The following is a 22,888-nucleotide window of genomic DNA, read 5'->3' on the forward strand; positions in this document are numbered from 1 at the left end:
ACATGCTGTGCTGAAGCTAATATGCTTAGGTGACAAACCGCACAATGCTGAAGAGTTGTGGACAGCTCTGAAAGAGCAGGCAGATCTGTGGATCACACCGCTGAACCTACAGCCAGGCATGGTTGTGTGTGACAATCGTCGGAACCTGGTGGCAACTCTGAGGCGAGGCGAGCTTACACACGTACCATTCCTGACCCATGTGCTTAACCTTGTGGTTCAGCGGTTTCTCAAATCCTATCCAGTGCAGCCGGATCTGCTTGTTTAAGTACGCCACCTGTGTGAACCATTTTATGAAAGTCACCTACAGCTTCCGCCGCCCTTGCCGTGTTTCAGCAGTGTTTGTAGCTTCCGGCTCACAGACTGGTGTGTGATGTCCCCACATGTTGTAACTCTACACTGCAGATGTTGGGAAGGATTTGTCAGCAGAAGAAGGCAGTTGTTGAGTACCAGTGTCAACAAGGCTGTCGATATTCAGTTCAGGCTCCACACATAAGACCTCAGGAATGAACATGGATGTCAGACATATATACCATCCTCCAAAAGTTTGAGGACTCCACCAAGATGGTGAGCGACGATGACGCCTTAATTTGCGTCACCATCCCGCTTCTCTGTCTTCTGAAACACTCTCTGCTCAAAATCAAAGAGGATGCATTGCAGGCAGAGCACGATGAGATGATGCTAGCAACCATACAGGGTGATTACACACAGCCCAGCCTCATATCATCCCAACGTGGATTGGGTGACAATGAGGAAGAGGAGGAGGAGAAGGAACAACAGGAGCTAGTTTCATGCACTCTAGACGATACTACCTGCACAATTGTCATATCGTCTGTTCAGCGTGGATGGCCTGAGGACAGAGAGGAGGAGGAGAGCATGGTTAGTCATCCTCTTGGTGAGGACACGGAAATCTTGCCTGTTAGCAGTCTAGCACGCATGGCTGAATTTATGTTATGCTGCCTATCCCATGACCCTCACGTTCTCAAAATTACTGGTTGGTGACACTTCTAGACCCACGCTACAAGGAGAACTTCATATCTCTTATTCCTGAGGCGGACAGGTCTACAAAAATGGGGCAGTACCAGAAGGCCCTTGTTGCGGAACTATTAAAAAAATTCCCATCTGAAAACGCTGGCACAGAGGTAACAGTTCGTTGGACAACCAAAGACTACAGGTGAGAGAGACACAACTCCAATCCAGCAGAGGCTGGGGAACACTGTCAAAGTTTTGGGAGAATTTTCTCAGCCCCTCCCATCGCACAGGCCCTGAGGCGCGGGGTACTCTCACAAGTAGTGCAAAGTTTGGGAAGATGCTGAGGGAGTACCTTGCCGACGGTATCAACATCCTCCTTGATTCCTCTGTGCCTTACAATTATTGGGTATCCAAGCTGGATACGTGGAATGAACTGCCTTGGAGGTCCTGGCCTGCCCTGCTGCTAGCGTTTTATCAGAGCGGGCTTTTAGTGCCACTGGTGGAATTATAACTGATAAGCGCATCCGCCTGTCAACTGAAAATGCTGACAGGCTGATTGAGCCAGACTTCTCAACACCACCGAATGATAGCAGCGTAACATAAACTCAAATCCAGTGTCTTTTTTGGGAGGTGTATTCCCATGCAACTTTTCACACCACCACATGTGTATACGCTTCCTAATTTTGTCTATTTTCTCTTGTCCTCCTCCTTCTCCTCATCCTCATCTTCCACCACCATATCATCAAGGTGACCATGGTCCGTGATGCAACACCCACATAATTTTTTTAAAGGGTGTTTATGATGCCTGTAAAAACTTTTTTTTATACAGTATGTTCATGTATACCCCTCAGGGGTAAATGTTTGTCAGCCCATAGTGCATGGGCATTACAAGTATAGAAAACCTGCTCATTTCTAATGGGAAACATTTTTTATGAGGCCCTCTTCCACGTCTCTTCCAATGGGCATTGGAGTGCCTCCCAATTTTTGGCAGCCCTGGCATTCACTGCATAGGCCAACACAATGAGAGACCCACTTCCTAACAATGGGAACATTTTTTCATGAGGCCCTCCTCCATGTCTCTTCAAGGGGCATTGGAGTGCTTCCCAATTTTTGGCAGCCCTTGCATTCACTGCATAGGCCAACACTATGGGAGACCCACTTCCTAACAATAGGAACATTTTTTCATGAGGCCCTCTACGTCTCTTCCAAGGGCCATTGGAGTGCCTCCCAATTTTTGGCAGCCCTTGCATTCACTGCATAGGCCAACACTATGGGAGACCCACTTCCTAACAATGGGAACATTTTTTCATGAGGCCCTCCTCCATGTCTCTTCAAGGGGCATTGGAGTGCTTCCCAATTTTTGGCAGCCCTTGCATTCACTGCATAGGCCAATGTGGCGCCCAGCTGCGCTTGGTACCACCGATCCTATAGGGGTGCATTAAAGGATTTCTCCACAAGAGGCCCCCACATCATACACACACCACCACCTTCCACCTCAGACCACCAGAGGGAGCCCGTTAGGGATATAAAAAAGGGAAGGTGGAGCTAGGCAGTGAGTTCCTCTGAATAGTTCCTGCAGTAGAGAAGCCTAAGAGAGGTCAGTCTGCAGTGGAGCTCAGTCTAGTTTAGAGAACTCAGCTAATAGTTCAGCAGTGGAGCACGAGGCTCCTGCTAGCTAGATTCAGGGAGCTCAGTTAGAGCTTGCGGTGTGCCGACACCATAAGAGCGGCTTAAGAAGCAGCCGGCTAACTGCTAGTGTGTATAGCCTAGTGAGGGCCCTGAGTAGGCCGAGGGCTAGAGGAGTGAGTAGCATTGGGGGCAGAGGAGCTTTACCAGCTCACCCCAGAAACATATACCGGACATCAGGTCCGTGTCTACAGGGCCGTATATCCCCCTGTAGAGACAACCGGAGACCCCTGGAAGACTTCAGGTCCCAGGATCACCAAAGAGCTGATACGTACCAGAGCCAGGAGTCACAGAGGCCCCGCAAGCTGGGAGCGTGTACTCCAAGAGAAGGCCCTACCACAAAGTCAGCCGGTGCAGGACAGCGACAAAGTTAGGCCTAGCTCCAGGCAGGTCAGAAACTTACTACACAAAGACAAGAAACAGGAGGCCCTATACCCGCTCACTGGGGAGGATCCTGATATGCACCCCTCACCCTACAGCGCTCAGGAATGTGCCTGAACTTCCATCAGTAAAAGGTACTGAAGTGACTATCGTGTCTGTCCCTGTTCTTGCTCTAACCCGGCTGGGTCCTATCTGTCCTACATCCTTACATCCCTGCTGCCCTGAGGCCTAGCTCCACCTGTGGGGAGCTGTACCACGCAAGCTGCCTTAACACCGGCCTCAGTGGGCTGCTGCAGCGCTGGTGATCCTCACCAGACACCACAGGTGGCGTCACAAACTTTTATTTAGCTGTCCACCCTTTTCAGTAAAAGAGTGACCCCAGGGTACGGGCCCGGGAGCCGACCACCGCGGCATCCCCCAAACTAACCACAAGGCCCGGGCGCCGAGTCAAACCCCATCCCCTGGGCTAGTCACCAACACTATGGGAGACCCACTTCCTAATAATGGGAACATTTTTTTCATGAGGCCCGCTACGTCTCTTCCAAGGGGCATTGGAGTGCCTCCCAATTTTTGGAAGCCCTGGCATTCACTGCATAGGCCAACACTATGGGAGACCCACTTCCTAACAATGGGAACATTTTTTCATGAGGCCCTCCTCCATGTCTCTTCAAGGGGCATTGGAGTGCTTCCCAATTTTTGGCAGCCCTTGCATTCACTGCATAGGCAAACACAATGGGAGACCCACTTCCTAATAATGGGAATATTGTTTTCAGGATTCCTTCTGACCTCCACGTCTCTTAAAAAGGGGCATTGGAGTGCCTCCAAATTTTTGACAACCCTTGCATTCACTGCATAGGCAAATACAATGGGAGACCCACTTTCTAATAATAGGAACATTGTTTTCAGGAGGTCCCCTGACCTCCACGTCTCTTCCAAGGGGCATTGGAGTAGGTCCAAATTTTTGGCAGCCCTTGCATTCACTGCACAGTCAAACAGTATGGGAGACCCACTTCCTAATAATGGGAACATTATTTTCAAGAGGCCCTCCTCTAAGTCTCTTCAAAGGGGTATTGGGGTGCGTCCAAATTTTGGGCAGCCCTGCCACTCACTGCATACGCAATAACAGTATAGGAGACCCACTCTTTAGTAATGGGAACAACAAAGCATAGCCAGCTGATAGCTCTCTAAGAATAGTGAGGGCCGACTGCTGGCCCTTTAAGAATAGTAAAGGTCGCCTGATGGCCCTATAAAAATAGGCTTTGTGACTTTCAGAGTCCCTCCTTCATAAATGAAACAGGATGTGTCTTATGATGTGTCACACATCACATGGCCAGATAAGGTTGTAAAATGTTAAAATGACATTTCCCAGTGAATGCATTTGTCATAGTTGAAAGCAATGCAAAAGTGTAAAAACGCATCAAAAACGTTACGTGTGAACATAGCCCAAGGTGTGGAGGAGTATTTTTGGTTATTTATTTTGCCTTATATACAAGTCATTACCCTGGAAAGGATGTTCCTTAACATATTTCCCAGAAAAAATCCATTTTGGTTTCATTTTTGTATGTTTTATTGTGAGTCCGTAAAAGTGGCATAATACCTCTGACAACGTTGTTGACAGCAGTGACCTGTGAGTCAGAAATGCTTCCAGGGGTCTTCCCCATGCTGTCCCCATGTCATTTGAGCACTGTTCCCATCAATTTGGGCAATTTGGGCAATTTTGCTCGTTGCTCGGGTTGAGCACCCGAGCATTCCAATTTGCTCAACCCGAGCATCGAGCACCTGGGCATTTTAGTGCTTGCCCATCACTAATAGTCACCCTTCACATATTATAATAGGCTTAGACAATCCACTGGCTTCAACAAATCCCTGATGTATTGCATTCTTTTACTGAGGTACCCTTCATCTTTCTTGTTTAGTAGCAATCTCACTCAGCTACAAGCCCCCTGCTTCTCCAGGGGCTCCAACTATTTTATCCGCTCTTCATTTTCTCCTATTTTCTCTTTTTTTCATTCCTTTCTCCATAGGTGTTACATTCTGCATCACAATTACATTATCGCAGGAGAGAACACTGATCTCTATAGACCCTGGTTATCTTCCACTTTGGATCATACCATTGAGAACTGTTCTTCACAACTATATAGGGCTCATTCTCTAGTCAACCTGTTGGTATCATCATCTCCTGATGTGGGTTCTTGTTGTCATTCTTTATTATATGTGAGAATTTGTATTATGTTCTATGGTTCTGTGTTGTTTTGTTCCCTGAAAATCTAATAAACCTTTTGGATATTGACCCCTTTACCCCTGAGGGTGGTTTGCACGTTAATGACCAAGACAATTTTTACAATCATGACCACTGTCACTTTATGAGGTAATTACTCTGGAACGCTTCACCAGATCCCCCTGATTCTGAGAGTGCTTTTTCATGCCATATTGTGGTAAAATTTCTTCTAAATCACTTGCATTTATTTGTGAAAAAAACGGAAATTTGGCGAAAATTTTAAACATTTTCAAATCTTGAATTTTCATGCCCTAAAATCAGAGAGATCTATCACACAAACTAGTTAATAAATAACATTTCCCACATGTCTACTTTACATCAGCACAATTTTGGAATTACAATATTTATTGTTAGGGCATTATAAGGGTTAAAAGTTGACCGGCAATTTCTCATTTTTACAGCAAAATTTACAAAACCATTTTTTTAGCCACCCCATCATATTTGAACTGACTTTGAGGGGCCTTTATGACAGAAAATACCCAAAAGTGACACCATTCTAAATACTGCACCCCTCAAGGTGCTCAAAACCATATTCAAGAAGTATATTAACACTTCAGCTGCTTCGCAGGAATTTTTGGAATGTGGAAGAAAAAAATGAACATTTAACTTTTTATCATAAAAATGTTACTTTAGACCCCATTTTTTTATTTTCGCAAGGATATCAGGAAAAAATGGACCCTAAAATTTGTTGTGTAATTTCTTCTGAGCATGCCAATACCCCATATGTGGGGAAAACCACTGTTTGGGCGCACGGCAGGGTTTGGAAGGGAAGGAGTGCCAATTGACTTTTTGAATGTAAAATTTGATTGAATAATTAGCGGACGCCATGTTGCCTTTGGGGAGCCACTGATGTGCCTAAACAGTGGAATCTCCCCATAAGTGACTCCATTGTGGAAACTATACCCCTCAAGGATTTTATCAAGGGTTATAGTGAACATTTTGAACCCAGAGGTACGACATAGAATTTGTTAAGCAAATGCTCTCTACTTGAGTTTTCATCGGGTACTCGGGTATGCACCAAGTATCGCAGATGCTCGAATGACATGCTCGAGTCGCCGCCCGCATGTTTCACGGTTGTTAGACACCCAAAAATAAACATGCGGGGATTGCTCGTGCATGGCAGAAATCCCCGCAAGATTTTTTTTGGCTGTATAACAGTTGCAAAACATATGGGGCAAAAACTCGAGCATGTCACTCGAGCACCCGAGATACTCTGTGCATGCACGAACACCCGATGCAAACTCAAGTAGCGAGCATTTGCGCCCAACATTAATCGTCATATTGTCATCATTGTTTTTCTTTACTTCTGAAAAAATCCCAACCCCAACACAACCCTAACCCCAACCCTAATACAACCCCAACCTTAAACCTAGCCCAACCCTAACCCTAGCCCTAACCCTAGCCCAAACCTAACCCTAGCTCAACCCTAAACCTAGCCCAACCCTAACCCTAGCACAACCCTAACCCTAGCACTACCCTAACCCTATCACAGCCCTAACCCTAACTCTAGCACAACCCTAACTCTAGAATTTATTTTTGACACCATTCCTCGTGCTGTATAAGTGATTAGACGACTTTATCATCATTCATATCGGGATTTTATGATTGACAGCTGTCACACACTAAAAAAACCTTTATTTTTGCAAAGACTAGTTTTTGCATCGCTATATTTTGAGAGCTATAATTTTTCCTTATTTTGGCCGACAGAGTCATGTGCGGCTTGTTTTTTGCGGGACAGGTTGACGTTTTTATTGGTACCATTTTCGGGCATGTGACATTTTTTGATCACTTTCTATTCCGATTTTTGGAAGGCAGAATAAACAAAAAACAACGATTCAGGAATTATTTTTTTTTATGCCTTTCCGTGTGTGGTAAAATTGATAAAGCAGCTTTATTCTGCGGGTCAGTACGTTTACAGAGGTACCACATTTAAATATTTTTTTATGTTTTGGCACTTTTACACAATAAAAACTATTTTATAGAAAAAAGAATCCTTTTTGCATCGCTTTATCCTGAGAGCTATAACTTTTTTATTTTTTAGCTTGTTTTTTGCAGGACAAGATGATGTTTTCAGTTGTACCATTTTTATTTACATTCGTCTTTTTGATCGCGTTTTATTCCATTTTTAATTTGGCGGTATGATGATAAAGCATCGTTTTTTGCTATGTTTTTTTTTTTTTACCGTGTTCACTAAAGGGGTTAACTAGTGGGACAGTTTTATAGGTCAGGTCATTCCGGATACGGCAATACCAGATATATGCACTTGTTTTTTGATTTTTTTCATAAGAATATTTATTCATGGGTACAGTATTTTTTTATTTTTTTGGGGATTATTTTTTCATTTTTTTTAAATATTTTTACTTTTTTTTTTTTACTTTCTGACACTTTTTGGCCTTTTATACTTTGTGCCACTATGGGACTTTCACTTCTTACATTCTGATCTGCTGAATAGCATAGGAATGCAGCAGCATCCCTGTGCTATATAGCCTGTCAGTGCTGCACAGGGAGAAATTACTTTGGTGGCTTGGCAGGGCTCGGAAGGGAAGGAGCACCGTTTGACTTTTTGAATGCAGAAATGGCTCAAATCAAGAGCGGACGCCTTGTCACATTTGGAGAGCCCCTGATGTGCCTAAACAGTAGAAAACCCAAACAAGTGACCCCATTTTGGAAACTAGACCCTTCAAGGAATGTATCTAGAAGTGTGGTGAGCACCTTGTACACCCAGGTGCTTCACAAAATTTTATAACGTTGAACAGTGAAAACAAAAAATTAAATTTTTTCCTCAAAAATATACTTTTAGCCTAATTTTTTTTATATTCACAGGGGCAACAGGAGAAAATGGACCCCATAATTTGTTGTGCAATTTCTCCTGAGTTTACCGATACCCCATATGTGATCAAAAACCTCTCTTTTGGCACACGGCAGGGCTAGGAAAGGAAAGAGCGCTATTTGTTTGGAATAGAAAAGTGACCACATGGAATGGTTACTGCACATCTCCAGAAGCAAAAGCTGGCTGCAATATATGGGAGCACAATGAATGGACACTAAACTGGCATATTTGCAATTCTCCAGAAAAAAAGCCTAACGTGGATGTCGCAAATAGAGATGAGCGTTGTTCGACTCGAACTGTTCGCCAATCTCAAATTCGAGCTGTTTTGGGCGGTGTTCGAGCCGTTCGGCGAACACAAACGATTTGAGAAAAATTCGGCTGTTCGAGGATATGTTCGATAACTGTTCGTGCACCAAAATCATAACTGGATTTTTTCTCAGTAATGATGAAAATTAATGTTAATACGCAGTTTGAGTGTACAGCGGGGCGGGGGGAGGGGCAGGGGATGGATCTCTGCAGGAATAATGAAGATCTCCATTTTTTTTTCTCTTTCCCGCATTTACAGTGGGGAGGTGCAATCTGTCAGACTATCAGCAGCGCACACATGGAGCGAAGTGCTTTTTTTCACACAAGCAAGGGCATGTGTCATTGGCAGTGTATGTCACATGTCCTTGCCCTATAAGACCCAGCCATTTTCCCCGTCGCCACCATTTTCTCACTGCTGCAGCTGCTTGTTAGACGGCACCGCTGTTGCTGTGTGCGCTATACCTTGTTAATTTCAAGCCAATTTTCGCACAAATCTACAGATAGCTTGGGAGTAGGGAATAGTTGTGATTGCAGTCCTTTTAAGGACTAGGTTACAGCATTTCCTATGACTTTTATCAGGCAGGTCTTTGCTCTTAAATAGATAGGTTGTGGGAGTAAAGACTAATTGTAATTGCAGTCTTTTTCAGGACTAGGTTACATAAGTTCCTATCAGTTTTTGCCAGGCAAGTCTGTACCAGTGCTGTGCAAGTTTTTTTCACAGCATTTGGCTGAATCTAGCAAAGCTAATCCTTTTTGGCCTATTGCAGAGTGTGTTAGTCAGTGGAGTAGCCTATCTGTGTTGCAAGATATACCACCTGTGTATAGAATACCAATTTTTTTACTGCACCTAGTGAAGTAAAATCTTTTGGGCATAGCATCATTCTACTAGTCCATCTATACTGACCTCCATCAGGTTGCAAATTGAATATAATTTTTTTCTGCATCTAGCTCTGAAAAAATATTTGGGCTTCTAGCAGTGTGTGGGACTTGTTGTATTAGTCCATCTATACTGACCTCCATCAGGTTGCAAACTGAATATAATTTTTTTCTGCATCTAGCTCTGAAAAAATATTTGGGCTTCTAGCAGTGTGTGGGACTTGTTCTATTAGTCCATCTATACTGACCTCGATCAGGTTGCAAACTGAATATAATTTTTTTCTGCATCTAGCTCTGAAAAAATATTTGGCCTTCTAGCAGTGTGTGGGACTTTCTCTATTAGTCCATCTATACTGACCTCCATCAGGTTGCAAATTAAAAATAATTTTTTGTCTGCATCTAGCTCTGAAAAAATATTTGGCCTTCTAGCAGTGTGTGGGACTTTCTCTATTAGTCCATCTATACTGACCTCCATCAGGTTGCAAATTAAAAATAATTTTTTGTCTGCATCTAGCTCTGAAAATTTTTTTGGCCTTCTAGCAGTGTGTGGGACTTGTTCTATTAGTCCATCTATACTGACCTCCATCAGGTTGCAAACTGAATATAATTAATTTCTGCATCTAGCTCTGAAAAAATATTTGGCCTTCTAGCAGTGTGTGGGACTTTCTCTATTAGTCCATCTATACTGACCTCCATCAGGTTGCAAACTGAATATATTTTTTTTCTGCATCTACCTCTGAAAAAATATTTGGGCTTCTATCTGTGTGTGGGACTTGTTCTATTAGTCCATCTATACTGACCTCCATCAGGTTGCAAACTGAATATAATTTTTTTCTGCATCTAGCTCTGAAAGAATATTTGGCCTTCTAGCAGTGTGTGGGACTTTCTCTATTAGTCCATCTATACAGACCTCCATCAGGTTGCAAACTGAATATATTTTTTTTCTGCATCTACCTCTGAAAAAATATTTGGCCTTCTAGCTGTGTGTGGGACTTGTTCTATTAGTACATCTATACTGACCTCCATCAGGTTGCAAACTGAATATAATTTTTTTCTGCATCTAGCTCTGAAAAAATATTTGGGCTTCTAGCAGTGTGTGGGAATTGTTCTATTAGTCCATCTATACTGACCTCCATCAGGTTGCAAACTGAATATAATTTTTTTCTGCATCTAGCTCTGAAAAAATATTTGGCCTTCTAGCAGTGTGTGGAACTTGTTCTATTAGTCCATCTATACTGACCTCCATCAGGTTGCAAATTAAAAATAAGTTTTTGTCAGCATCTAGCTCTGAAAAAATATTTGGCCTTCTAGCAGTGTGTGGGACTTTCTCTATTAGTCCATCTATACTAACCTCCATCAGGTTGCAAATTAAAAATAATTTTTTGTCTGCATCTAGCTCTGAAAAAATATTTGGCCTTCTAGCAGTGAGTGGGACATTCTCTATTAGTCCATCTATACTGACCTCCATCAGGTTGCAAATTAAAAATAATTTTTTGTCTGCATCTAGCTCGGAAGAAATATTTGGCCTTCTTGCAGTGTGTGAGACTTTCTCTATTAGTCCATCTATACTGACCTCCATCAGGTTGCAAACTGAATATATATTTTTTCTGCATCTACCTCTGAAAAAATATTTGGGCTTCTAGCTGTGTGTGGGACTTGTTCTATTACTCCATCTATACTGACCTCCATCAGGTTGCAAACTGAATATCATTTTTTTCTGCATCTAGCTCTGAAAAAATATTTGGCCTTCTAGCAGTGTGTGGGACTTTCTCTATTAGTCCATCTATACTGACCTCCATCAGGTTGCAAACTGAATATATTTTTTTTCTGCATCTACCTCTGAAAAAATATTTGGGCTTCTAGCTGTGTGTGGGACTTGTTCTATTAGTCCATCTATACTGACCTCCATCAGGTTGCAAACTGAATATAATTTTTTTCTGCCATGAGAAAGCTAAGAGGTTGAATTTCACCATCTGCAAGCTCTTGGCTACAGAAATGCTGCCTTTCCGCCTGGTGGACACAGAGGATTTTCGAGACCTTATGTCCGTCGCAGTGCCCCAGTACCAGATGCCCAGTCGGCACTACTTCTCACAGAAAGGTGTGCCTGCGCTCCACCAGCATGTCGCACACAACATCACCGCTTCTTTGAGAAACTCTGTGTGTGACAGGGTGCATTTCACCACAGACACTTGGACGAGTAGGCATGGACAGGGGTGTTACATGTCGCTGACTGGGCACTGGGTAACTATGGTGACAGCAGGACAAGGGGCTGCTGTCCAAGTCTTGCCGTCCCCACGAGTTGTGCGGCAATCCTCTTTATCTCAAAGTTCCTCCACTGCTTCTGCCTCCTCAACCTCCTCTCGGTCCTCCACCTGCACCCAAAGCCTGTCTGGTCATGCCACAAGCTTTCTAACTGCACAGAAGGGATCCTTTGAGAAACTCTGTATGTGACAGGGTGCATTTCACCATAGACACTTGGACGAGTAGGCATGGACAGGGGTGTTACATGTCGCTGACTGGGCACTGGGTAACTATGGTGACAGCAGGACAAGGGGCTGCTGTCCAAGTCTTGCCGTCCCCACGAGTTGTGCGTCAATCCTCTTTATCTCAAAGTTCCTCCACAGTTTCTGCCTCCTCAACCTCCTCTCGGTCCTCCACCTGCACCCAAAGCCTGTCTGGTCATGCCACAAGCTTTGTAACTGCACAGAAGGGATCCTGCACACTTCCTTACTATGCTGGCAGGAGGGCTCAACGTCATCAGGCGGTTTTTACTTTGAAATGTCTGGGAAATGTGAGTCACACAGCTGAGGAGTTGTGGTCAGCTCTGGAGAACCAATTTCATGAATGGTTGTCTCCACTGGACCTGAAACCAGGGAAGGCCGTGTGCGACAATGCTGCAAACCTGGGTGCGGCCCTTCGCCGGGGCAATGTCACACACGTGCCTTGTATGGCTCACGTGTTGAACCTGGTTGTCCAGCAATTTTTAGCCCACTATCCCGGACTAGATAGCCTTCTGCAGAGGGCACGGTCGCTGTGTGCTCACTTCCGCCGTTTGCATCCCGCAGCTCAGCGACTTACATCTCTACAGAAGTCGTTGGGCCTGCTACTTCAGCGGCTAAAATGCGATGTGCCTACCCGGTGGAATTCAACTCTGCACATGTTGCAGCGACTGTGGCAGCACCGACAAGCCCTGGTGCAATACGTTCTGACGTATAGCCTAGGCCAACGAGATCCAGAGGTGGGGCAAATTAAGCTGGAGGAGTGGTCTCAGATCAGGGACCTATGCACCCTTCTGCACAGTTTTGAAATGGCGACGAAGATGTTTAGTGCTGACGATGCCATTATCAGCATGACTAATCCGGTGATTTACATGCTGGAGCACATGTTAAACAGAATTCGGAGTCAGGTGGTGGCACAAGAGGAGGTGGAGGAAGTAGAGGAGGAGGAGTTGTATGCGGAAGGGCTAACATCTGCAAGGTCCAGACGGCCGGAAGCACCAAAGCGGCAGGCATGTGAGGGTGGGGGAGATGGTTTTACCAGGGCGTATGGTAGCAGCCAAACTAGTGAGGAAGGTGCAGGAGCCCAGGAAGAAGTGGAGGACGAACTGATGGAAGACTCATCAGATGAGGGAGACCTTGATCACATTTCTGTTGTGCGAGGTTGGGGGGAGAGGACAGAGGAAGGAAGCATGATTGTTACCTCGCCACCAACACAACAGGGACTTGGTGCTCCTGGATGCGCAACACACATGAGTGCCTTCTTGCTGCACTACCTGCAACATGACCCTCGAATTGTGAGAATTAGAAATAATCCTGACTACTGGGTTGCCACACTGTTAGATCCCTGGTACAAAAGTAAATTTGCAGAAATTATTCCTGCCATAGAAAGGGATACACGCATGCAGGAGTATCAGCAGAGACTGTTGCAGAATCTTACATGTGCTTTTCCACAAAACACCAGTGGTGCACGTAGTGAATCTCACAGTTCCAACTTGCCAACCGTGGGACCGTCGAGTGTTCAGCACTCAAACCGAAACAGAACCACAGTATCTGCTGGTAACATCAATTTTGTGGAATCATTTCTCCACTTTTTTAGCCCATCCTTTGCAAGGCCACAGGAGACAAGAAGTCTGACACATAGTCAACACCTAGAGACGATGGTACAGGAGTATCTCCAAGTAAACATTGAAGCCATGACTGTGTCACTGGACCCTTGCTCTTTTTGGGCTTCCAATCTGGATAAATGGCCGGAGCTAGCCACTTACGCCTTGGAGATCTTGTCATGCCCCGCAGCCAACGTTCTGTCTGAACGTGTGTTCAGCGCTGCTGGTGGTGTGCTGACAGATAAGCGCACGCGGCTCTCCACTGATAATGTAGACAGACTCACGTTCATAAAGATGAACAAATCATGGATCCGAAACGACTTTTCTACCCCTGTGTCATCCTGGGGAGAGTAAAAGCTTGATGATTGGTTAAAATCACCTCACCAACCGTTTTAAGCTTTCAAATTACTAATCATGTTTATCTGTATCTTGGCTGGAAAATAATTTGGGCTTTGTAGCAGTGTGCAGCACTGATTCTATTAGGCCATCTATAATAAGCTCCACCAGATTTAAAATTACTAATCATGTTTATCTGTATCTTGGCTGGAAAATAATTTGGGCTTTGTAGCAGTGTGCAGTACTGATTCTATTAGGCCATCTATACTAAGCTCCACCAGATTTAAAATTACTAATCATGTTTATCTGTACCTTGGCTGGAAAATAATTTGGGCTTTGTAGCAGTGTGCAGCACTGATTCTATTAGGTCATCTATACTAAGCTCCACCAGATTTAAAATTAATAATAATTAATAATAGCTGCATCTAGCCCGGAAAATAATTTTGGGGCTCCAAGATGCGCAAGACACATAAGTGCCTTATTGCTGCACTACCTGCAACATGACCCTCATATTGTCAGAATTCGAAGTAATCCTGACTACTGGGTTGCCACACTCTTAGATCCCCCAAACTTTTCGATCAACCTTTTCATTTTAATAAAGACCAAAAAAATGGTCATTTTTGAAATTATAAGCATTAGCAGGTTATTAGAAACTGAAATCAAACAGTTTTCAACTCAAAACTTTATTCTATGTGATGTTACATTTTCACATAGGACCCCCTGTTCGAAAGGAGCTTCTGAACTCTCTCGTCCATTGAATTTGTCAGGTTTTGGATGGTTTCTGCTTCAATTGTTTTGCATGAGGACAGAGTACCCTCCGAGAGCTGTTGCTTAGATGTGAACTGCCTCCCGCCATCATAGACACTCCTTTTGATGATGCTCCAGAGGTTCTGAATGGGGTAGAGGTCAGGGGAGCATGGGGGTCACACCATAAGTTTGTCCCCTTTTATGCCCATATCAGCCAGAGATGCAGATGTTTTATGTGCAGCATGAGATGGTGCATTATCATGCATAAAAATGATCTTGCTGTGGAATACACGGTTCTTCTTCTTGAACCATGGCAGGAAGTGCTGTTTGAGAAACTCCACATACATTATGGAGTTCATCTTTACCCCTTCAGGGATCCTAAAGGGGCCAACAATCTCTCTCCCCATGGTTCCAGCCCAAAACATTACTCCACCTCCTCCTTGTTGGCGCTGTAGCCGTGTTTGCGGGGGGTGTCCATCAACCAGCCATCCTCCACTCCATCCATCTGGACCATCGAGCGTTGCACGGCACTCATCCGTGAACAAAACAGTTTTGAAATCAGTCTTCATGTAATGTTTGGCCCACTGGAGCCGTTTCTGCTTGTGTGAAGTAGATAGAGGAGGTCGACAGGATGGCGTATGCACAGCTGCAAACCTCTGAAGGACCCTGCATCTTGTTGTTCGGGGGACGTTGGAGCCACCAGCAGCTTCAAAAACTTGTCTGCTGCTATGACAAGGCTTTTTTGCCGCTGCTCTTTTAACCTGACGTAATTGCCTGTAGGAAAGAGTCCTCAATTTGCCCTTATCAGCACACACACGTGTGTACTGTGAATCAGCTACATACTTCTTGATTGCCAAGACACTTCATCCTGATCATCGCACAATGTTGATTGTAGTCATGCCTTGACCTAAACACTCCACAATTTGTTGCTTCTCAGCAGCCGACACATCCTTTTTCTTTCCCATTTTGGCAGAAAATGTAGGCTGCTTAATAATGTGGGACAGCCTTCTTAAGTAGTTTTGCCTTTCATTGGACACACCTGCCAAACTGCACATGTGTCTGCAATTGCTTACAGTGATATAAAGAGCCCTGACACACATCACCATGAATGAGTTTAACTGACAAACAAACAAATTCTTCCCTTATAACTCCTAAACACTTTTTGCATAATAATTTGGAACACAGTGTACATGTGCTTTTCTACAAAACTCCAGTGGTTCACGTAATGAATCTTACAGTTCTAACTTGCCAACCATGGTCTGTATGGAGTTGTTCAATAAAGGGCCCAAAATTAAGATAACATAGATGGGAGAGGTCTCTATGAATAGGAATTCCTAAGTATTTGATACCCTGTGAGGGCCAGGCAAAGGGAAAGTTGGACTGGATGGAATCCTGTATGGATTTGGGGAGGGAGACATCGAGGGCCTCAGACTTCGCTGCATTGATTTTAAAATTTGACCATGTAACAAAGTGATCTATTTCAGCCATAACAGCATGGATGGATATATGTGATTGAGTGATATATACTAGGACATCATCAGCAAATAGAGAGCACTTGTACTCGGTGCCTCCCACCTCAATCCACCTAATATTGGGGTTATGGCGAATTGATGAGAGTCGCCAGTTTCCCTGACCCTATGTGGTGCCTTCCTAGCGGGTGTAGCGAGGGGCTGCGCCACATAAAATGTCACAGCCTCCGGTTTATAGCTGATGGTCGTTTCCTGCCTCCACTAGTTTCGGGGACCGGTCTCCCCCTTTGGCCTGACCCCTCCACGCAGGTGGATTCGGGCGTGCGGTGACGACTCGCCCATCCGCACCCCTGGGATCCCTTCGTTCCTCGTTCCTGGAGCCTTCTCCACTCCTCTTCCTTCCTTCTCCCTCTTCCAGGCCTGGGCCTCTGTTACTAGGCCCGCCTCTGGAGCAGAGCTCATGCAGAACCCCTGCTCCCTGTCACTTCTGCTCAGACTTCTCTGCACTGAACTAAGATACTAAGATGGTGCCCACCTTTTATACTCCCTTCTCAATGCACCCAGGAACTGCTTCCTCCCTGCTCCTGCACTACAGGGTTCCCCTTCCTCAGTTTTCCCTCCCCCCACTCCAGCCAGGGACAGGGACTGTCGTGCCCATCTCAGGGGCATATTGGTCGCCCTGCCCCACGGCAATGTGGTGTAATGCATGCAGGTGTCGGGTCCTGATCCACACTCTATCCTTACCTGAGAGTGAGATATCACACCTCTGGGTGAGGTGCAATACCTCTGTAGCAACCGAGCCCTCAGGGTGCTACAGTTCCATTTATATTCAGCCTAGGTGACGTATTGCGATACAGGGCCGTGATTTTGGCTATAAAAGGGTCCCCTAGACCCCTACCCCAAGCTTTTTAAGAGAATCATATATGGCGTGCCAGGAGACTCTATGGAATGCTTTCTCAGCATCCAACGAGAGTATCTAATTACAAATTTTTAACTGCATCTAGCCCAGGAAATACTTTGTGCCTAGTAGCAGTGTCTGCTAGTCAGCGGATTATCCCGGCTGTTAAGTAAGCTACACCACCTGTAGTTTGGACACTTAATTTTTTCAAAGGAAATGCTTCGGGACTAGTGCTGAGCCACCCCGTAGTGTTCGGGTTCGGTTCGGTTCGTCGAACACCTGGATGTTCGAGGAACTGTTCGTCGAACTGTTCGTCGAACACCTTAGAACACCGTCGAACACCGTTAAAACCAATGGCAGGCAAACAAAAACACATAGAAACACATAGAAAATACCTTCAAATGTGTCCAAAAGCTGACAAACTGCTCAGAAGACGCTCTCTTTAAAAAAGCCGGCCGGCAATTCAGCAGCGGCATACACCGGTACCCGACAATTTAAACAAGAAGGAATAGAGCATCACACATAGATTGGATAGATAGAAACATGTCAGTCACATATATAAGAAGTACAGTGACAGTGTTGGTTACTGTACTTGTCATTTAGTGTAAAGGATTTATTTAAAAAAATAATAGTGTTTTCATGCACCGTCTCTTTAAAAAAGCCGGCCGGCAATTCAGCAGCGGTACCCGACAATTTACAACAGAAAGAATAGAGCTTCACACATAGATAGATATAAACATATCAGTCACATATATAATAAGTACAGTGACAGTGTTGGTTACTGTACTTGTCATTTAGTGTAAAGGATTTATTTAAAAAAATAATAGTGTTTTCATGCGCTGTCTCTTTAAAAAAGCCGGCCAGCAATTCAGCAGCGGTACCCGACAATTTAGAACAGAAAGATAGAGCATCACACATAGATTAGATAGATAGAAACATGTCAGTCACATATATATGAAGTACAGTGACAGTGTTGGTTACTGTACTTGTCATTTAGTGTTAAAATAAAGGATTTATAAAAAAAAAAATTGGCGTGGGGTTCCCCATAATTTTAGTCTCTAGCGGAGGTTAAGCAGACGGTTGGGGCAGATGTTTGAAGCCTGGGAAGGGGGTAATACCCACGGAGCTTCCCAGGCTACTAATATCAGCCCCCAGCTGAATACCTAGCCTTTACTAAATGTTAAAATGGGGGACCCCCCCAAAAAAATGACGTGGGGTCCCCCCTATTTTAATAGCTAGCAAAGGATAGGCAGACAGCTGGGGGCTGATATTAATAGCCCAGGAAGGGTGCCATGACTATTGGCCCCCTCCCAGGCTAGAAACACCAGCCGTCAGCCGCCCCAGAAATGGCGCATCCATAGGAAGCGCCAATTCTGGCACTTAGCCTCGCTCTTCCCACTGCCCTGTAGCAGTGGCAGTGGGGTAATAGGGTTGGGGTTGATGTAAGCTTATAATGCCAGCTGACATCAAGCCCAGGTTAGTAATGGAGAGGTGTCTATAAGACACCCCCATTACTAACCCCATAGTCAAAGTTAAAAAAAAAACACAAACACCCAGAATAAAGTCCTTTAATTGAAATAAAGACACATTCCTTTATTGTTCTAAATTAAACCATACTTACCGTCACGCCCATTCCAGCTGAAGCCAACGATCTCCTGCATTAAAAGAAAAATAATAAAGCAACATCATCCTTACCTTTCCATGGTTCCCACGACGGCTTCAGCTCTGCTACATCGAGATGACAGGCTGGACCGCAGCAGAACGCTGCCATCCAGCCTGTCATCCCGCGGACACTGAGAAGCGCAGGCATGCTTGCGCTCCTCAGTGTCTGGCTGTGACGGCATAAAGATGAGCCGAGGTCATGTCCAATGAACTCAGCTCACCTCATGCACGTCACTGACAGCGTGGGAGAATTCTCCTGCACTCAGCGCTTCAGCGTGAGAATTTTCCCACGCTGTCAGTGACGTGCATGAGTAGCACAGTAGTGTTTAACTTTGGCGGCAAGATCAGTGATTGGTCGCGGATCAATCATCATGGTGTTTCAAAGGTCCGGACATTTGTGTTAAAAATCGCTGATTGGTCGCTGGCGCTGCCCGCGACCAATCACCGATTTGGGCGCCAAATTTAAATATCGGCCGCGACCAATCACCCATCTTGGCTCCACATTTAAACACCGCTGTACTGATTGGTCGCGGACTCTATTTAAATGTGGCGCCAAAATCGGTGATTGGTCGCGCCCAGCGTCGGCGACCAATCAGCACAGCGGTGTTTAAATGTGGAGCCAAGATCGGTGATTGGTCGCGGCCGATATTTAAATTTGGCGCCCAAATCGGTGATCGGTCGCGGGCAGCGCCAGCGACCAATCAGCGATTTTTAACACAAATGTCCGGATCTTTGTAACACCATGCGGATACTGTGGGGACATCAGCGGCTAGGGTGTGAAGGGAGGACCGGGGAGCGGCGCTGCGGGTCGGGATACTTCTGCTGCGAGCAGTCGCTCATCTCCCGGCTTCTCGCAGCGGAAGTATCCGACCAGGCAGCGGCGCTCCCCGGTCCTAACCAATACGATTCACTGATTGGTCGCGCTCTCCGCACGCGACCAATCAGTGATCTTGGCGCTAAAGTTAACCACCGCTCTGCTGATTGGTCGCGGACGCTGCCCGCGACCAATCACCGATTTAGGCGCCACATTTAAATAGCGGCCGCGACCAATCAGCGAGATTGGCGCCAAATTTAAACCCCGCTCTGCTAATTGGTCGCAGATGCCGGCCGCGACCAATCAGCAGTATTGGCGCCAAATTTAAACCCCGCTCTGCTGATTGGTCACGGTTGCCGGCCGCGACCAATTAGCGATTTTGGCGCCAAATTTAAACACCGCTCTGCTGATTGGTCACGGCCGGCGATTGCGACCAATCAGCATTATTGGCGCCAAATTTAAACCCCGCTCTGCTGATTGGTCACGGTTGCCGGCCGCGACCAGTCAGCGATTTTGGCGCCAAATTTAAACACCGCTCTGCTGATTGCGCCGGGTCTGCCGCATACATATTCTAGAGGCCACCATCTAGTTTCATGAAATAATTTTAAAAAAAATTGACGTGGGGCTTCGCACTATATTTGTGTCCAGCCAGGTACAGCAGGCAGGAACGGGCTGCCCCCAACCACTAGCTGCCTATTTGTACCTGGTTGGACACAATAATATAGGGAAGGCCTTTTTTCTTAATTATTTCATGAATTTCATGAAATAATTAAAAAAAAAAATACGTGGGGCTTCGCCCTATTTTTGGGTCCAGCCAGGTACAACTAGGTAGCTGGGGGCTGGAATCTGCAGCACAGGGAGGCCCAAGCTTTCTGGGCTCCCCCCCGCTGCAAATTGCAGTCCGCAGCCACCCCGGAAAATGGCGCGTTCATAGAAGTGCCATCTTCTGGCGCTGTACCCAACTCATCCAGGGCCCTGGTGCGGTGGCTTACTGGGTAATAAAGGGGTTAGGGCCAGCTTGGCATTATCAGCTGGCCCTAAGCCCGAAATTCATGGGGTCACGCCAATATTAGACATGACCACCATGAATTTCTAGTAAAGTATTTAAAAAAAACACAACACCCAGAATAAAGTCCTTTAATTGAAAAAAACACACAATTCTTTATTGTTCTAAATTAAACCATACTTACCATCACGCCCATTCCAGCTGAAGCCAACGATCTCCTGCAATAAAAGAAAAATAATAAAGCAACCTCATCCTTACCTTTCCATGGTTCCCACGACAGCTTCAGCTCTGCTACATCGAGATGATAGGATGGACCGCAGGAGAAAGCTGCCATCCAGCCTGTCATCCCGCAGACACTGAGAAGCGCAGGCATGCTTGCGATCCTCAGTGTCTGGCTGTGACGGCGTCCAGATGAGCCGAGTTCATGTCCAATGAACTCGGCTCACCTCATGCACGTCACTGACAGCGTGGGAAAATTCTCCTGCACTCAGCGCTTCAGCGTGAGAATTCTCCCACGCTGTCAGTGACGTGCATGAGGTGAGCCGAGTTCATTGGACATGACCTCGGCTCATCTGGATGCTGTCACAGCCAGACACTGAGGAGCGCAAGCATGCCTGTGCTTCTCAGTGTCTGTGGGATGACAGGCTGGATGGCAGTTTTCTCCTGCGGTCCATCCTGTCATCTCGATGTAGCAGAGCTGAAGCTGTCGTGGGAACCATGGAAAGGTAAGGATGAGGTTGCTTTATTATTTTTCTTTTATTGCAGGAGATCGTTGGCTTCAGCTGGAATGGGCGTGACGGTAAGTATGGTTTAATTTAGAACAATAAAGAATTGTGTGTTTATTTCAATTAAAGGACTTTATTCTGGGTGTTTGTGTTTTCTTTTAACTTTGACTATCGGGTTAGTAATGGGGGTGTCTTATAGACGCCTCTCCATTACTAACCTGGGCTTGATGTCAGCTGGCATTATAAGCTGACATCAACCCTAGCCCTATTACCCCCTGCCACCGCTACAGGGCAGTGGGAAGAGCGAGGCTAAGTGCCAGAATTGGCGCATCCTATGGATGCGCCATTTCTGGGGCGGCTGACGGCTGGTGTTTCTAGCCTGGGAGGGGGCCAATATTCATGGTACCCTTCCTGGGCTATTAATATCAGCCCCCAGCTGTCTGCCTAGCCTTTGCTAGCTATTAAAATAGGGGGGACCCCACGTAATTTTTTTTGGGGGGTCCCCCATTTTAATAGCTAGTAAAGGCTAGGTATTCAGCTGGGGGCTGATATTAGTAGCCTGGGAAGCTCCGTGGGTATTACCCCCTTCCCAGGCTTCAAACATCTGCCCCAGCCGTCTGCTTAACCTCCGCTAAAGACTAAAATTAAGGGGAACCCCACGCCAATTTTTTTTTAAATAAATCCTTTATTTTAACACTAAATGACAAGTACAGTAATCAACACTGTCACTGTACTTCTTATATATGTGACTGACATGTTTCTATCTATCTAATCTATGTGTGATGCTCTATTCCTTCTATTCTAAATTGTCGGGTACCGCTGCTGAATTGCCGGCCGGATTTTTAAAGAGACAGTGCATGAAAACACTATTATTTATTTTAATAAATCCTTTACACTAAATGACAAGTACAGTAAGCAACACTGTCACTGTACTTCATATATATGTGACTGACATGTTTCTATCTATCTAATCTATGTGTGATTCTCTATTTCTTCTATTCTAAATTGTCGGGTACCGCTGCTGAATTGCCGGCCAGCTTTTTTAAAGAGACAGTGCATGAAAACACTATTATTTTTTTAAATAAATCCTTTACACTAAATGACAAGTACAGTAAGCAACACTGTCACTGTACTTATTATATATGTGACTGACATGTTTCTATCTATCTAATCTATGTGTGATTCTCTATTCTTTCTGTTCTAAATTGTCGGGTACCGGTTTATGCCGCTACTGAATTGCCGGCATTTCATGTTTCACTGTGGGCACTGTTCCCATCGATTTGGGCAATCACTGTAATGCCACAACCACCATGGCTGTGGCATTACAGTGAGTGGCAGACAATCCCTGCATGATTGGTGCTCAAAATAGCGCCAGACATGCAGGACACGCTTTTGGTGCACGAACAGTTATTGAACATAACCTCGAACAGCCGAATTTTTTGCAAATCGTTCGGATTCGTCGAACAACTCGAATACCGCCCAAAACAGCTCGAATTTGAGATTGGCGAACAGTTCTAGTCGAACACCGCTCATCTCTATTCGGGACCACGGGATACTCAGTGAAGAGCATCAGGAGGCACCCCAAGGCATAGGGGCTGGGACTGGCGGTAGGACGCCTTGCGGTGGACAGCCGAGCTCGATCCTTATAAAAGCTTTATAACTGCAGCAGCTTTAGTGGACGCTACTGGAGCTGGAATTACGCGGCTGCTGGCATGAGACTTGCCCTCCAATAGATCCTTGTAAATGGATTTAAAGTGTATTCATTCAAATTAGAGAGACAATTTAAATTAAAAAGCTTAGAGC

The sequence above is a fragment of the Phyllobates terribilis genome, unplaced genomic scaffold (genome assembly GCF_046119375.1).
Source record: "Phyllobates terribilis strain yellow unplaced genomic scaffold, ASM4611937v1 Scaffold_12__6_contigs__length_324123572, whole genome shotgun sequence".
NCBI classification, from domain to species: domain Eukaryota; kingdom Metazoa; phylum Chordata; class Amphibia; order Anura; family Dendrobatidae; genus Phyllobates; species Phyllobates terribilis.